The sequence below is a fragment of the Neomonachus schauinslandi genome, chromosome X (assembly GCF_002201575.2).
Source record: "Neomonachus schauinslandi chromosome X, ASM220157v2, whole genome shotgun sequence".
NCBI lineage: Eukaryota > Metazoa > Chordata > Mammalia > Carnivora > Phocidae > Neomonachus > Neomonachus schauinslandi.
Genome location: NC_058419.1, coordinates 121242236 through 121251949, shown reverse-complemented (window position 1 = coordinate 121251949; position 9714 = coordinate 121242236). Strand labels below are relative to the sequence as shown.

Here is a 9714-nt window from a genome sequence, read left to right as displayed (position 1 = left end):
GCCTCCTCTTTGAATCCTGGGTCACCCCCTTAGCATCATGGTGCCGGGCTCATCTTAGGGCAGAAAAACACTTCCCAGCTATGCCCTCATTGGACAGTCTTGCCCTTTCTCTAAAGCAGTTGTGGGAATATTTCCTAGCAAACCCCTTCTCTGGAGGCAGAGAGGCCTGGGAGATAAGATTCATTGTGACACAGACAGTTGTTGAGTCACAGCGATGGAATGTACAATTTTTTTTTTTTTTTTTGAGAAGGATGTTACTGTCCTCAATATGATTATAAAATACATGGTGATTAAAGATGTTCAGTTACCAAGTGTTTCATGGTCTTAGTCCAGCTGTGTGTGTCCCGGTGTAAACAGTTATTTCCAGACGTGAAGACTTGAGAAAGATGTGCAAGAGCATAAAGGTCTGGGCTGCGCCATATGCAATGGTTTAAGACTGTAGGACCCACACCTTACACTTTGGAAAGGCTGCAGAGGCCGTGCCAAAATCCCTAAGGGTAGGAGCCCCACCTGTGTTATTCAGCATTGTATTTATAGAATTCTGTGTTGGAAATGAGCTTCTCTCTCAAATATCTGGTAGATACTCAGTGAGTGAATGAATAAATGTGAATAAATTAGAGAGCCAATTCTGGTGTTGTGATGAAATCCATCCTTTGGGACCAGAAGCAAAGGTTCCCCCTGCATGGTGTAGTGGGAGGCATTCCTCTAGGGAGGGAGGGGTTTCCTGTTCCCAACTGACCTAGAGAAATGCAGATTGAAGGACAGAAATGAGAATCAAGAGAAGAAACGTTTGACTCAGTTGAGCAGGGGATTCCTTCCCCCTTTTGGCTTTATGGTAAATTCAGTTCTGGGGAGGGAGGTGTTCCTGGGTTCCATGGGTGTTCCTGGAGTTTCTAGGCTATTCTTGACAGGGAACTGGGTTCCAGTTGCTATTCTGATGAATGAAGATCAGCTGGGCCAGTGTCTTCATATATCCAAACTAATCTAATCTTCAGAAAACTGAAGCTTAGTCACTCTATATTCCTTGTCCCTTGACCCTGAGCCCCATACAGACTGATTAAAATCTGTTTGTTCTGTGAGTCATTTCCAGCTTGTTATTTAAAACCTCTTTGGTCATCTGAGGCCCATCATTCTTACTTAGATGCAGGCCCCTGAAGGACAACAGCCATGGCTTATTCTTTTTCTTCTTAAAGATTTTATTTATTTGAGAGAGAGAGAGCACGAGCAGGGGAGGAGGGGCAGAGAGAGAGTGAGAAGCAGAGTCCCTGTTGAGCAGGGAGCCCGATGTGGGACTCAATCCCAGGACCCTGGGATCATGACCTCAGCCGAAGGCAGACGCTTAACCAACTGAGCCTCCCCAGGCACCCCCATGGGTTTATTCTTTATGGTGCATAATGCCTAACATAGATAGACCTTGTCCTAGTACGTATTCATACACATTTATTTTGTTTTTTCTTATTTAGGTTTTGTAGTTTGCTTCATTGGGCCCCTTATTCAAGCAAACTAAGCAAACGTGAGACTTTCTGCATCCTATTCATTTCTCAACCAGCACGTCAACCCAATGACGGGTAGGTCCCTGTTCCTCATTTGTGAACGACTGTATGTTACTTGGGCACAGCATAACTTAGAATCGATCTATCATCTGAATGGTTCTTTGACATCTCAGTTCTCAGTAGCGTTTTATGGTCACAGTAGCTCTGGATACAGTTATACCTGTAGAGTTTGTCGTTAACTCCTTCAACAAGGAGGGAATGCCTTCAACAAGTTCATGAGGGAAGCCAGGAATGGTGTGGTTCTAGTCACTGAAGGAATCTGTGGACCGTCTTCCATTTCCACAGGCCTGGTATGAGTTTGGGCAGCGTCTACCTTATTTGACATCATGGTCAAGTGGAGCTAATATTTATCTTCTTCAAGTTACGCCCTTTACATGCTCCACATGCTTACGTGTCATTAATATTTGCAACATGCTTGAAGTTCCTGGGATTCCTGTGCAGACTTCAAGTATAGCAAAGGACAGTTGGAATAGAGTGAACTCAAAGGCTTTGCAAATGGGCAGCTTGGGAGCATTTCAAAGGCATAGCTAATAATAGCACATGGCTAAGGTGATCTGGAAGCTTCTCTGAGTTCCCTTTGACATCCATTTGCTGGGGATTGGGTTTACATGTTGAGACTCAATTAAATTTCAGGGATCTCAGATCCTGAAAATTAAAAAATCGAATAAGATTATATTTTTTTCTTTAAGATTTTATTTATTTGAGAGAGAGAGTATGAGTGGGGGAGGGGTGCAGGGAGAGGGAAAAGCAGGCTCCCCAGTTGAGCAAGGAGCCAGATGTGGGGCTGGATCCCAGGACCCTGGGATCATGGCCTGAGCCGAAGGCAGACGCTAAATGACTGAGCCACCCAGGCACCCCTGAGATTATCTTCAGTAGTGCTCCCAGTTTTTAGATTCATGATTTGTCCGTGAACAGTGAAAAACCCTAAACCTTATCTGCTTTGGAATATAAAGCATTCATTCTTATCACAGAGTAACAACTCCCCTTCTAAACCCCACAATTTCAGGAAATAAGCTGAATTTTTCTCTTTTCACAGAATATTTGACAATAACATGTGACCTTAGCAAATCCAATATGGCCAATATTTGACTCTGCTATAACACTAAAATCTAAGGATACTTTTATTGTAATTATTCTGTTTAAAAATTTTATTTTTCCAGCATTTAGATGTAAGTAGTGCTCTCATGTAAAGTAAACGCGGGCTCACAAACATTATCTTATCTTGCATATTTTGCCACCTCACAAGATGATTCATGTAAGATTAGCTATGGGCTTGAGTAAATATTCATCATAAACAATATATTATTTTGTAGATTTATATCAAATGCCCACATTGTTTTAGTTACTAATAAACACTAAACACTCATGTTTTTGTCTCACAGAAACATTTGTGTGTTAGACTCTGGCAAGTGGATTGCTAGCAAGTGCCAGAGAACTCCAAGGGACTGTGGACACCATGATTTCATTTGAATATGGTTTTGCTTGTTACTGTAAAATATTACAGTGAAGGGGTGCCTGGCTGGCTCAGTTGGAAGAGCATGTGACTTGATCTCAGGGTCGTGAACGTGAGCCCCACATTGGATATAGACATCACTAAAAAAATGCATAAACTTAAAAAAAATAAAATAAAATAATACAATCAAGAGCCAAGTATACAAAAAACAAGATTTGGGCAGTATTTGTATTCTTGTATAAGTAACGTTAGACACCAAATGTTTAAGTGGATTGTAGGCAAATATATATGATTTTATTTACATATGCATTATATGGTATATTTATATATATTCTATATTATATAATATTAGGTATGTATAATCAAGATATATATATATATGGTGATATATGATCTCATCTATATATATTATTTCTGGTGACCAGCAAAACAGATAGAAGAGCAATGATTATCAGAAGGCAAGACGATGATCATAATAAGAAGCCAGCTCTAATTTTATCTCCGCCACCTTGCTGAAAGATGGGTAAGCCCTATGTTTCTAACTGACATGAGCACATCTGCAAAGGTCACATTCTCTGTAATTGTGGATTTCTTACTGCAGGCTTAATTCTCAGCTTTTTGGCCACATCCCTCGCACTGAACACAAGGAAACGTTTAATAGAGTGTGGGTGAGCCTGTCATATCCTCTCTTTGAGTATGAGTTAATGAGGAATAAAAAGAAGGGAGATTAATAGAAACCAGGTTCTCACAGTTGCAAACCAGAGTCGGGACTTTGTATAAACCCAGAGAAAGAAGCTTTCTAACATTAATCGTGAAAATTCTGACCTTTAAACATGAATATCCAAAAAAGTAAATGATTGAATCAATCCAGGCACTAGAATGGCTGAAATGGCCGTTGACCACAGAGAGCTGATAATTCCAGTTCTTTTAAACACTGGGGCTAAATTACCACTTGACATTTTAAATTACTGCTCAGGAAGGTAGTTGTAAAGAATTGCCTGGTGATTTGTTTTTGTTTTGTGGGGTTTTTTTTGTATGGTCATCTCACCTTAAAATTACAGAATGCTGTCAGCGAGAAAAACTTTTTTAGATACAATAGCTTGATTAATGAGCGAGGTAGGAATGAGTCATCTTCTGTCTGTTTTCATTTTCTCCCTCAGCCCCACAGTATTGTGCATTTCAGGAGGTTATTGGTCTTACTCTGCACTGGCCATTCTGAATGATGATAGTGTGTTACTGCCTTAGTCTGTTCAGGCAGCGACCGCAGAACACCACAGACTGGGGGCTTATAAACAACAGACATTTCTTTTCTTTCCCACAGTGCTGGAGACCAAACGTCCCAGGTAACGGGCATGGGCACATTCAGTATCTGGTGAAGGCCGGCTCCCTGGGTCAAGGATAGGTGTCTTCCTGGTGTGTCCTCACATGGAGGAGGGTATGAGGGAGCTCTCTGGGGTCTCCTTGAGAAGGGCGCTAATCCCACTGACGAGGGTGCGACCCCCGTCATCAATTCAATTTGATGTAATCACCCCCAGGGGACCGCGTCTCTAACACAGTTTCAACACATGAATGGGGAGGGGGCCGGTGGCAATAGCAGTTATATATGGGGTTTTGAAAAACTGTTCCTATATGTTATCCCATTACCGTTCTGACAGGCGTAGACACACTGTGAGACAGACAGCATGGAGAGTCAAGATAAACACAGTTGGGGGGAGTGAGACTCAATCTATATTACATGAATCATCTCCCCAGGTACAGACCAGGAGAGTTTCAAGGCCAGGACAAAATCGGTGATCTGAGACAAAAGATATTTGGTCCCTCTCTTTTGGTGTTTCAAATGATAAGTAACACAGGAAGACATTCATCAAAAAAAAGTTGTATGAACATCCATCTGTGAGAAGCAAAATGTTGAGGATTATTGGCTCCTTAAAGTAACAGTCCAAAGATAGCCATATAGAAAGGGATTTAAAAACTGTGTGATCGATTGCCTGGGAAAATGTCACTTACGTTTTTTCCTCAGCATGAAAACGGAACAGCTGTTTTAAACCGTGAGTATTCATTAATTCACTATTCATTCACCCGTTTTACCATGAGTATTTGTTAAGCAGTTACTGTGTGCCAAGGATGAAACACTGGGGAGAAGAGAGTGAGTAACACCAAAAATCCAAACAAACATCCTATTTTCTGCATCATGGAATATGTAACGTCTTGGTAAATCAAAGGTTAAGAAAATGATTTTTAAAATGTGAATTATGTATCCATTACCTGACAAGATGGAGTAACTCGTGGGGCATGCTTCTGGGAATCAATGAATCATGTTCTATGGGAGTAACGTTAAATGGAGATCAGATAGAGTCAAGTGAAGATTTCTATGTCAAGACAAAGTCACCTAAGGCAGTTCCTCAAACACCCTTGAAGAAAATGTAGCTCTGTGGTGCTGTGCTTACTCACCCCTGGGACTAAGATCTCAGTGCCCACCATATCATATTTTCTCTGCTGATTGACTTAAAAAACTTTAAGGTGGTTTATTAAATTGCAGTATCTTTGACTTACATTTAGGGGATTTTTATTCAGCTTTCTTCTGTGTGGATGTAATTTATACATGTGCGTTTATCATTTGATTAAAGTAAATTATTGTTTACTCAAAGTCAATTAACCAAAATATAGCTCTTGTTTTATGTTATTTAAATCTGTGCTGTTAAAATAGCACCGGAAAATGTGTACCATGCAAGAACATCGCAATTCCATAGGACTCTGACCTCTAGAAACACATTTTAGAAAAAAGGCTGAAAAATGTGTCATAGCTGGTTTTTGTTTTCCCCTGACAAGAACAAAGACAGATATACCTAGAGATTTATTAGCACAACATGCTTTTGTGGCAAAATTAGCAGGAGTCTAACCTTTGAGATTTACAGAAAGCAAAACAAAATAGGAAAAAAAATCTTTTCAGTTAACCCTATCATTCACAAGATAGAGCATTTGAGAAAACAAAGTGAACCACTGAAGATTTAGGCACTGGTTCAAATGTTAGATGGCTAGGATACTTCGGGGAAAGGAGTTTTAGGTCTACCTCAGAAATAAAAACAAATTTGAATGATAAAAACCAAAATTCCTAAAAACAAAATTTAAAATTCTGGTTTTGATCCATATAGCCACATAAATGTTAAGCTTGGTGGAATTTGAAAGCAAAAAACAAAGAACTGATATGTTAATCTCTTACATGCTTTTCAGCCACAAGGAATTGCTTAAGACTAGAGAATGAAGACTAAGCAAGGTCCTAATTTTCTTGGTTTTGGACTGACATTTTTAGTGTAACGTAAGGATTTTTCGCTCTGCTAGAATCTTACTGCCAACTAACATTAAAATGATCATGCATACAGAATGGGCAAAACCAGAAAGGCAAGCATCTCATTGGTATTTATTCTTAGCAAGATTGTGTCTCTGTCCAAATATGCTGTAATAATGTCAAAAACACAGTAGCCTTAGGTGACTGTGTGAGTGCCAGAATTGTTCTAGTTCAAATAGCATTTCTTTTGAGTCCTAGAGCAACTGTCTATCTAGAGTACTCTTGCAGGAAGCCAGTTTATTTCCCCTGAAACAGAAATAAAGGCAAGTCCCATGAGAGACCAAACCAGAGGCACAGTTGACTTCTGTGTCCTCTGTCCTGAGCAGCTTCCCGTCCTGTCCAGCTCCAGCACAGGGGAGAATTCAGCCCCGCCTGAGGCCAGAGCCAGTGCTGGTTATGGCTGCTGGCATTGTGGAAGCCCAGTGCTGCCCACACTTGGGATTTGGAATGGGTCTTGCTGTAGGTACCCTATGGATCTGCAGTAATCCATCCAGCTGTCTCCTCTCCCAGGACGCAGATGCCCACCAGCCTCCCTGCTCCCAATGGGCATTCTGCTCTGAACCCGTCAGTAATGGGATGGAGCACAGCCCTGCCTCTTTCAGGTCACTGGACCATCCAGCTCTCCCGGCCTTCCCCCATCGGTTCCTTCGTTCTGAACAGTTCCCTTAGGAACATCTCATTAATACCCTGGGAGCCCTCAAGTTTTCAGGCCAGGAAGCCCCAGACGCTTCCTCACGTGGGTTTATAGGGGATGGGAGAATGAGCACATTCAGTGACCAGCTCTCTTGGAGTCACGTTGTCTTTGTCGGCACATCTTCCAGAACGTTGGCTCTGGAAAGGAACATGTGGCCACCATCAGTTTCTGGAGCCCTGGGATGTCTGGGAACAGTTTCCAACACAGTCTTCATAGGCAGCAAGAAGCAGAGCTGGTAGACACGTGTGCTCTGTTGGCTGCATCGCCCTGATCGCCTGCCAGACCTGGGATGGAGTATGTTGAGAACTTCATTGACTCGGTGTTGACACAGATTAAGGTCTAATTTTGCTTCATTTTGTATCATCAAACCTCAGGTTATGTAAGCACAGTCCTTCTATAACTTCACGCGGGGTGAGTTATAACACAAAAATGTGTTGAAAATGCTCCAGAAGACCTCCTACCAAGATGGTTATGTTTGTGGCCGATTTTTGTGCAGCCCCCCTTTAAATCACGTGTCTCCACTGATCTTGGGGGCTCATGTCTCCCTAACAGGGCTGCACATTGAGCAGAGATTAATTACTTCCAGGAGGCCATTCTACCCAATAATTCTTGATGGGAAAAGGAGCATTTGAAATACCGACTGTACAATTTACAGTTGGTGGTGAAGTCTTCATTTTGGTACCAGCTGTTCTGTGTTAGACATTTTCACACTACAAACAGCTCCAGAATGGCACATAGCTGGGAATTGTATGTGGTGTTTTATCACTCTTTATCTGGGAGAGGAAATATCATTGTCTTTTACTGCAAGAGCACCTGGGGAGTTAGTCAGTTTTGGGTAAGAAAGAACACACCGAGCCAAGATTCTAGAATCGAATCTGAAAAGCATCATTTCTAGAGTGTTGCTGCTTGCTCGTGCTATAAGGTCTCGTACAATTCATGGTACCATCCCAAAGGGCAAGGAGAAGGACAGAAATCAAGCAGAGATAACCCACTTTTATCACTTTTGTCAATTCAGGTTTCAAAGTTTTTTAAAGAAAGAACTCTGTAATTTACGAATGTGTGAAAACAGGTTAGTCTGTGGATTAGCCACGGTAAGGCATGATGGTCTTTTTATTGGAACAAGGAAGGACGGGTATTGTCTGCATCCTGCCCTCAGAAATCTCACAGGATATTGCAGAAGATACACACAGTGTGTCCTCGTTATGGAGTCCATGTGTGCACGTCTGCTTACTTGCTAACGTTTATTTGTAATCCCCAAACCAATACTTTCATAGTCATCCATGGACATGCCAAGTGGTAAAAATTTCTCGTCGATAGACACCCACATTCCCAGCTGAGTTGGAACAAGTCTGTGCTTTGCCTTCCTCTTTCAACTCTTGTACTGTAAACAGGTGTCCTTTATGAGGTCTAATGTTGTTCTCGGGTTTGTGTTTTTGGTTGGTGATTGCAGAGCTTACAGTGACCCCTGAGCATAGTGCTGACGTGCTGTCCAGTGTTCCTGAGTGTAAGGCGGCCGTGTGTGCCCTCCGAGAAAATAGGTGTGAGATAAGTTTAGTTCAGCCATGAGTTATGCAGTGCTGATGGATGTGCATTCAGTGTGGATGAATCAACAATAGATATTAAATAAAGAATCTGTCATTTTTTAACTGTTTCGTTTCTTTTTTTCTTTTTTTTAAGTAATCTCTACACCCAGCATGGGGCTCAAACTCATGATCCTGGGATCAAGAGCCAGAGGCTCCACCTACTGAGCCAGCCAGGTGCCCCTAAATAAGGAATCTTTAAGTGGAAAGACACACAAAACAAGGTAATGTATTGATCAGTTGATGAAAATGACCAGAGGCTTGCAGGCACCCTGCCCTGCATTTCCCTTAGGAGCAATGGTTCATGATTTGCAAATTCAGTATGCATGGTGATTTATACAACATCACTGCCACAGATAATAAGAATTGACTCTGTGTGTTTGTGTATGTGTGTGTGTCTAGGGATATATGTGTATGTGCATTCATGTATGCATATATGTGTCCATGTATGGTATTATACTACTGGAAATACACACAGATATCATGGAAACACATAAAATAGCCCACACCTGGGAAAGGAAGGGTATAGTCAGGCCCCAACATAACTCTCCATCGCATTCAAACCCATCAGTGGAAGACTGCTTTCTCTGGGGAATGTGGCCTACCTCTAGCTTGGCATGTCTGCCTGCTGAGAGGTGACATGAACAGTAACCACTGTCTAGTTACTTTAGGTCCACTGAAGCTAAATAATAGAAAGGAGATTGGAAATATTCTCTTGAATCCTGTGATGCCAAAGATCTTACACAAACATAGTCTCATTTTGGAGAAAGTGCTTAAAATTCCCTCTTTTAGAAGTATTTTAAGTGCCAAATCTGACAGAAATCATATTAATTTTATCTTTTAAATAGTAATGCAAGGAGCAAAACAAAGTATCGGCTCACAGAAACATGTTTCCTTCTTCCAGTGTCCCCTTCATATAATAAATTATCTGACCAACAGCCAGAATGATATTTTTAAAATATAAATCAGGAGGAGGGAGGGATGAATAGGTGGAGCACAGAGCACTATTTGGGCAGTGAAATGACTCTGTGTGATACTAGAATGATGAATACACACCATTATAGATTCGTCTAAACCCACAGAAGGTG

At 41.4% G+C, this 9714-nt stretch overlaps 1 long non-coding RNA gene across 1 annotated transcript; it reads left to right on the top strand.

The window, feature by feature from the left end:
* The first annotated feature begins 1520 nt into the window (after positions 1-1520).
* Positions 1521-8746, top strand: LOC110581106. The gene is made up of 3 exons (XR_002480387.1): positions 1521-1568; positions 3432-3529; positions 8724-8746. It is a non-coding gene; the product is annotated as an uncharacterized LOC110581106 (long non-coding RNA).
* Positions 8747-9714: the final 968 nt, after the last annotated feature.